Genomic DNA, 8929 nt, shown 5'->3' with positions numbered 1-8929 from the left:
ACTGCTAACTGCAAACCCACCAATTGCTCAACAAAGAAAGTTGAGGTTGCCTACTCTTGTAAAGTTTTACAGTCTCTGAAACCCTAATAAGAAGTTCTACTCTTCTCTAGAAGGTCGCTATGGATTAGAATCAACTGATGGCAATGAGTCTTAAAATCTTAAGACAGTTGTTATTAGATTGACTTATACTAAATAAATCCTCCTAAAAGCATAAGGGGAACTTCATATTTATGCAATTGAGAATGGAGTTCCTGATACAAACTTCTCTATTTTTGGTCTTTGATCATCTACAAACTTACTACAACCAGAATCGTTATTGATCTGACTCAATGAATTCAAACAGATATACTCAATTTTATATATTCTCCCCATCAAAAGCAAAACAAAACAAACAAAAAACCACCTAGTTCATCGAAACCTTGTGTCTTAATCTGGGGTCTCTGGCCAGCACAGAGAGACTGGCTCAGATTATGAGCTGTTACCTCCTCGAAGGTTGCCTCCATAAGAGGGTACCCATTAACGCACCAGGAATCCTGCTGTGGTGCTGTAGAATCAGCTAATCACAAAGCTGGTGGTTCAAACCCACTAGTTACTCCTTGGAAACCCTATACAGACTTGCTATGAGTCAGAATTGACTCGACAACACTTAACACCAGCATTAACGCTATACAGTTAGGGAACTAATGGCTCCTGTTGTTGTTGCTGAGTGCCATAGAGTTGGTTCCAACTCAGTGTCTCTGTATAGGGTTTCTGAGGAGTAGTTGGTGGGTTTGAACTTCTGACCTTGCAGTTAGCAGTCTAGTGCTTACCCTACATCGGGTCTCCTCAGAGCAGCTTTAACCTCTCTGTCACTCTGAGCCTCAGGACATCTCATTTCAACCCTGTTTTTGGAACCTGGTGTAAAGATGAGATATGAGTTTAAATTAGTTTTTATTTTGGAGGTCATAAACTAGTTCTCTTATTCTGGGTTTTCTAGAGAAGCAAATATTTCTATGAAGCACTGTTTCCAACTCATAGAGATCCTGTGCAGCTGGAGTAATCTGCCTCTCTTTCTTCCTAGACTTAGTCTGGAAGCTTCTTTGAAACCTATCCACCATGGGTGACCCTGCTGGTATTTAAAGCACTTGTGGCATTGCTCCCAGCATCAAAGCAACACACAAGCCACCACAGTATGACAAACAGAACAGATTAATGGTGGTTAGTCTTTTTAGGGTGCCTAAGAAAAAAGAAAAAGGATACTTTTTGTACCATGAAAAAAAAAATTGAGGTCAGGGTTAATATAAAAATTTAAAGAAAATTGAAGTGAACACCTTCCCAAATCTTTGCAACAAGATTATGGGAATGTTTGATCCATTTTAGATGAATCCATCTAGATGGATCAGGCGTTTACAGGAAGGTCAGGAAGACCTCAAAGATGAATTCAAGGCAGAGAAGTAAGTTCAGATGGTTATAGTGACTGTTTTTTGCAGCTCCAAAGGGGTATCTTAATAGATTTTCTCAACAGACATGGAACAATCATGGGGGTTTAATAGGAAGAAGTTTCCAGATAACTGAAAACTGCATTGGTGAGAAAAAGGCCAGGGTAGTTGCGCTGAGAAATTTTTTCCTATCAAGACAATGCACTTGCTCATTCTTCTAAGGTAGCAAAGGCTATGCTATGAGAATTTCATAGGGAAACCCCATTCACCCACAGCCCTGATCTTGCCCTTTCAGACTTCTGTTTGTTCCCCAAACTCAAAGAATATTTAAAAGGAACATGATGATTTGAATTCCTCAATGATCCCAAAACTATCATTTTGATGTGGAGCAGAATTCTTCAGGGAAAGGTTGTTTTTGTTGTTAAGCGCCATTGAGTCAGTTCTGACTCACAGCGACCCTGTATAGAGTTTCCGAGGAGAGGCTGGTGGGTTTGAATCACCAGTCTTTTGCTTAGCAGTCTAGTGCTTATCCTACCATCTCATCTTTCTCCTGCTAAGTGCTTGATAGACGTGAATGGATGATCTTGAGGTTTAGCAGCCCAACATGTAACCCACTACGCTTCCAGGATTCCTTTCATAAGATTTATAGCCTCAGAAACCCTATACAGGGTCACTATGAGTCAGAATTGCCACTTAACAACAAAGAAAAATAGATATTCCATGAATATGCTATTCTAAATGTTTATGGTTGTGTTTTGTTTTTTTTTATAGGTCTTTAGTTCACCTGGAATTCATATTTATGTAGTATTAGGTAAGGATTCAATTTTGTATTTTCTTCTACTTGAATTTTCCTGATAACTTAACAACATTGGATTTTCAAGGCTGTGGCCTTTTGAAGGAAGATCACCAGGCAGGCCTGTCTTTGAGGCTCGTTTAGGTGAGATCAGATTGTCAACTGGCTAGTTTGAAGTGTCACCCTTTGCACCACTGTTGTTTAAGTGCCATCGCATTGGTTCCCACTCATAGTGACACAATATCGGGTTTCCGAGGAGCGGCTGGTGAATTTGAACCACCAACCTTGCGGTTCAAGCCTACCTTGCAGTCCTGTGTTTATCCTACAGTGCCACACCAGGACTCCAGGTCACCACTGTAGTGACTACTTTATTATTCATAAAGGCTCCACATATACACTTATCTGTTTCTGGAATAATTTATTCCATTTTTCTATTTGACTATCACATATCCTATTAAGGATGTAACTTTGTATCTTGATATTTGGTAGAGCAAGAACCTCATCTTGCTCTTCTTCCAGTCTTGGTTGTTCTTGGATCTCTGTTCTTCTACATGAATTTTAGACTCAGCTATTAAATTCTATGAAGAACTCTATTAGGACTGCTTCAAATTTCCCAATAAATTTAGAAAAATTGAGATATTAACAATGTTTAGTCTTTTTACCCAATAATATGGTAAATTGTTCCATTTATTTAAGTTTTCTTTCAATAGATTTTCCTTCTTTTCAACAAAATTTTATAATTTTCTTCTTAAATACTAAAATACTAAAACAGATTGAATTCTATGTACTTTAATTTTTATTGCTTTTAAAAAGGCATCTTTAAATATTTTCATTTTATACTTTGTTTTCAGTGTATTGGAAATACAATAAGTTTTTTTATGAGGGTGAGTCAAAAATCATTTGCACTCTGGCTATAGAATTTATTTTAATGAACTTTTAGAAGAGACAAAATACATCACTTTTTGACATAATCTCCTTGCTTACTTGGTCCATCTGTCAACAATTTTTCATATACTTTTATTAAAAAATGTTTTAGGCTGGGATGTGAGCCAGAAATGCACCGCTGTCTTCACTTCTTCATCAGAGGTGAATCTTCACCCTCAAAGGGCTGCTTTCAGGGGACCAAACAGGTGGATGTTTGATGGAGCAAGATCAGGACTATAAGGAGGATGTTTTAACACCTCAAAATGGAGTTTTTGCAGTGTCAACAGTGTGAGCAGAGTTGTGGGGAAGTGTATTGTCATGCAAGATCACAATGCACTTGGATAAGAGTCCTCTTGCATTTAATCCAAAGTTTGGGCTTCAGCAATTCAGTGAGATCTCACTATAATGAGCACTGTTGGTTGTTGAACCTTTTTACTAACAGTGTTCTAATATTGACATTTGAGAATCCCAGAAAAATGTATGCATCAATATTTCAGCTGATAGTTGACTTTTGAACTTTTTCTTGGTTGGCAATTGAGGATGTTTCCATTCCATATTCCACTGTTTACTTTTAGACTTGTAGTGATGAATTCATGTCTCGTCACCAGTAATGATTTTTAAAAACAAACTTTTACCTTCCTTAAAGTATTCATCCAAATTTTGTTTGCAGATGTCCAAATGCTTCTGTTTCTGCTCTTCAATAGCCATCTCGCACAAACTTTTCAAAACCCAAGTGTGTCGTGGATTATTTCATAGGCATAGCCGTGGCTGATTTGCAAATGATTTGCCACATAATCTACTATCACTCATCCTATTAGAATCATTTCATGTGCACATTCAATGTTGTCATCAGCCGTGGATGTGAATGGGTGTTTTTATATAACCAGAGTGTGGATAATTTTTGACTCACCCTCCTATGTATATTCCTTCAGGAACAAAGTTAAGCATTTACCAATTCTAATTACTCATCTGTAGATTCTTTTATGGTGGTGATTTTTGTTGCCTGGTGCCATTGAGTCTGTTCCAACTCGCAGCAGTGTTTCATATGTCGAACATGGTGCAGCATCAGGCGGTATTTCACATGTCTAACAGAATGAAATACTGCCTGATACTGCACCATGCTCACGACTGTTGTTATGCTTGAGCTCATTACTGCTGTCACTGTGCCAATCCATTATGTGCGGGGTCTTACTCTTTCTCTGACCGTCCACTTTATCAAGCATAATGTCCTTTTCCAGGGACTGGCCTCTCCTGATAATCTGTCCAAAGTACAAGAAATGAAGTCTTGCCATCCTTGCTTCTAAGGAGCATTCTGACTGTACTTCTTCCAACACAGAATTGTTTGCTCTTCTGACAGTTCATGGTACTTTTAATATTCTTCTTCAACAACATAACTCAAATGCATGATTTCTACAGTCTTCCTTATTCATTGCCCAACTTTCTAACTTTCTTTCCTTCTTCTTTTTTTTAAACATTTTTTATTGTAAATTATGTGTTACTTCACATGGGTGAACATTACCTTTACATCCATCCTATCGTATTTTGTTTCATTGCGATAATCACAATCCCCTGCATGCATCATCAAACAACCAAAGGGAACACCCCACACACCTGCCCCCTGGCCATCAGCACACAACCCCTCTCCTTCCCAGAGTCCAGAGTCCCCAGCCACTCCTTCTGTCCTCATCATCATTTCAGCCTCCATCCCTAGTGTCACTGCCTTCTGGACAGGGGTCAGGGTCTCACACTTCGCTTTTCTTCCTTGATGGTTCCAGGGATCTCTGCTCCTGAACTGCAAATCAGCCACTCCCCTCCTTTTGTTACCAACCATTTACATTTACTTTCCAACACTCACTGTCAGACCTGATAGCAATCATTTCCTATTGAACCACAGGAATCCTTTCCCCCTCACCTTTTATTGACCCCATCCAGACAGGTTGGAAACAATTCAGTGGAGGCTGTACCTTTTCCTGTATCCTCTGGAGCTAGGTTCCCTATTGAAAGCTTGTAAGCCAGTCACCTCTTGCCTTTGTAGTCCCCTCATTTTGGGTAGCCAATGTCTAAGTTTCCCATCCCTGTCAACCCTGTGTACCAAGGGGGTGTCATTTCCCAACTTTCACATGCATATGAGGCTACCATGGCCTGGGACAAGTAAACCTTAGTACGCAAACTGATTGATATCTTTGCTTTTGAATACTTTAAAGAGGTCTCGTGCAGCAGAGTAGCCTAACGTTATTTGATTTCTTGACTGCTGTTTCCATGAGTATTAATTGTGGATCCAAGCAAAATGATGTCTTTGACAACTTCAATCTTTTCTCCATTTATCATGATGTTATTTATTGGTCCAAGTGTGAAGATATTTGTTTTCATTATATTGAGGTGCAATTCATACTGAAGGATGTAGTCTTTGATCTTCATCAGTATTTTCAGTCCTCTTGGCTTTCAGCATGCAAGGTTCTATTATCTGCATATCACAGATTGTTAATGAGTCTTTCTCCAATCCTGACATCACATTCTTCTTCATATAATTTAGCTTCTCAGATGACTTGCTTTGCATATGGATTGAATAAGTATAGTGAAATAATACAACCCTGGCACACACCTTTCCTGATTTTAAATTATTGAGTTTCCTCTTGTTCTGTTTGAATGACTACCTCTTGGTCTATGTATAGGTTCCTCGTGAGCACAATTAAGTGTTCTGGAATACCCATTCTTTGCAATATTATCTATGGCTTGTCATGATCTACACAGTTGATAAACATTTGCCTAGTCAATAAAGCACAAGTAAGCATCTCTTTCTGGTATTCTCTGCTTTCAGCCAAGATCCATCTGATGTCAGTAGTGATATCCCTCTTCTAATTCTGACTTGAATTTACAGCAGTTCCATGTTGATGTACTGTTGCAACCATTTTTTAAATTATCTTCAACAAAATTCTGCTTGCATGCAATATTAATGATATTGTTCAATAATTTCCACATTCAGTTGGGTCACCTTTCCTTGAAATGGGCAAAAATATAGATCTCTTCCAATTGGTTGGTCATGTAGCTGCCTTCCAAATGTCTTGTCATAGATAAGTGAGTGCTTCCAGGGCTGCATCAGTTTGTTGAAAAATTTATATTTGTATTCTATCAGTTCCTGGAGTCTTGTTTTTCACCAATTCCTTGAGTGATGTTTAGAATTATTCCTTCAGTATCATTGTTTCTTTTTTTTTTTTAGTATCATTGACTCTTGATCATATGCTACTCTTGAAATGGTTGAAAAGCAACCATTTCCTTTTAGAACAGTGACTCTGTGTACCTTCCATCTTCTTCTTCTTTTAAAAAAACTTTTTTTTTTGTAAATTAAGTCAAGATTTACAGAGGTGATCATCAGTTTTATATTCAAAATATCATGTACTTTGGCTCACTGCATGGTTGCAATCTCCTCCATGTACCAACAGTATTTATCTCTATTCACTTTAACTATTGCATTTCTCCCTGTGTGTTCCACTTTCTTCATCTTTCCTCTGCTAACCTTCCTTTTGTTGTATATCGCCTGCCCTGTCACCCATGTTAACATGTATCTACCCTCTAGCCCATAATTTTCCCTTCCCCTCCCCACCAGCACTCATCATAGATTGTTTCTTTTATCAAGAAAACCTTTTTTTTTTTTTAAACTCTTTACAACATTGGCCTCACACAATGTGTATCCTTTTGTAATTGACTAATTTCACTCAGCATAATGTCTTTCAGGTTCAATCACATCGTGAGGTATTTCACAGATTCATCATTGTTCTTTAACATTTTATAGTATTCCATTGTGTGTATTTACCAAAGTTTGTTTAACCACTCTCATTGATGGGCATTAGGCTGTCTCCATCTTTTTGAAATGTCTCTTGTAGACAGCATATTGAAGGATCCTGTTTTCTTATTCATTTTGCTGTTTATGTCTCTTTACTGGTACATTTAATCCATTTGTATTCAGTATAGTTATTAATAGGTTATGAATTGATTGTTGTCATTTTTCTCTTTTTTTTGTGTGTGTGTGTGTGGAGCTGCTGGATTCTTTGTTCCACATAATTTTCTATGCTATGTTTATTTTGTTTGTGGGTTTTATTTTCATTTAATTTTTATTGGGTTAATGTTTACTAAATCTTTATGATTTTCCTATTTTTTATAAAAATTTTGATGTACAGGTGTATTATTTTTCTTAGAGATTATCCTGTAACTTATTAATTGTTTTCCCCTGCTTCAAACAATCTGTTTTGGGTTTGGGGGTGGGAAAAGCAGAGACAGGTAGGGGAGGTTCCTTGGCAGAGGTGCGAAAAACCAGAGAAGGCACTTTCCCAGAGCAGCCCAGAGCTTTGGATTTAACATAAGGTGGGGGTCATCAGTTCTCTGTACCCACTGGTGGAGAAATCTGACTGTGACAGGAATACATGGCGATTTCTGAATTGATCGGGATGCTGCCTACGGGCCCCTCAGCCTGGGCTGAGATCAGAGGGCGGGGCCACAGCCAGACTGATACAGAGATAAAAGCCACAGAGCAGCATCTGGAAAAAGAGGTGTGATAGATTTTTTACTTTTCTTTCCTCCTCTCCCCTGTTGCATACTCTCTGCCCAGCCCGGACACCTTCAGGAGGGTGGGAGCGCACCCCCAAAAGGGTCTAGTGGTGTGGCCACAATTTTCCCATGGCACAGGGAGGAAATCCCTGGGAGCCCCAGTGGTCTCACAAGCTAATCCTTTGGCTGCTTCTTATGACACCTGACTCTGGGACTCAGCCCTACAGTTGACCTGGATGGGACCCTTTATTCCTGCCTTACCTAACAAGAATCAGAAGGTCTGGTCATATAGCCAAACCATACGTGCACCTTGTAAAACCCCAACATAAAAGGCAAGAGCCAACACCAACTACTATATGCAAGGACACAGCTAATTTGAGAATTACACTGTGCATACACAGATACCCAACTGACTTTTAGAGATAAAAATCGTGGACAATCTTTCCTCCATTCATTTCTCAAAATCTATCTGTGCAACTCCATGGTGGTGACTAGAGGAAGGGCCTGAGTGAGTGGACACCCCCACCCACTGCTGGAGGTTTCTACAGTGCACACACTGACCTGTGCAGCAAAGACCACTGGACAGTTGGATATGGTTTTATTTTTGTTTTTGAGTGTTTTTTTTTCTTTTTGTCTCTGCTTTTATATTGTTTCTGATTTGGGTATTTTTAGTCTCACTTTTTTCCTAGGGGGTGGGTGCTTTCTCCCCCTATGTTACCCAAGAAGAGACAGAAATCATGGCCATATAGCCAAGCTACAAGCGTGTTGTTAAATACTGTGGAGTTGGTTCCAACTCATAGTGACTCTAAACAGGGTTTCCAAGGCTATAAATTTTTACGGGACCATTCACCATAATATTCCACCATCCAGACAGGAGCCAATACCAGCTGCTAGGCATTACACAGATAGCCAACATTTGCTAAGATAGCTTGCAGCTGAATAATAAGAGACGTCAAAAGGAAAGTCTGTCTCTAGATCACATCCACCAGGAGACACTCAGTAAGCTTAACAACACAGAAATATTCATTAATTTAATCATGAAAATGTATTGAACTATTGAAAATGTTCAAGAAAAAACAACAAAAGATCTCAGCACCTGTCCAAAACCAGAAAAGAGTATCTGACAAAAATGAGCTGGAGGCAGACAATAGACTTCCCATTAGAAGAAGAGCAGGCTTTGGATCTGCCTGAGAAGGAATTCAGAAGAATGATATGGAGACAAATCCAAAAGTTCCACAGAAGGGTGGGGGAC

This window comes from Chrysochloris asiatica, unplaced genomic scaffold (genome assembly GCF_000296735.1).
Source record: "Chrysochloris asiatica unplaced genomic scaffold, ChrAsi1.0 scaffold00187, whole genome shotgun sequence".
Lineage (NCBI taxonomy): Eukaryota > Metazoa > Chordata > Mammalia > Afrosoricida > Chrysochloridae > Chrysochloris > Chrysochloris asiatica.
This window is presented reverse-complemented; position numbering follows the sequence as displayed.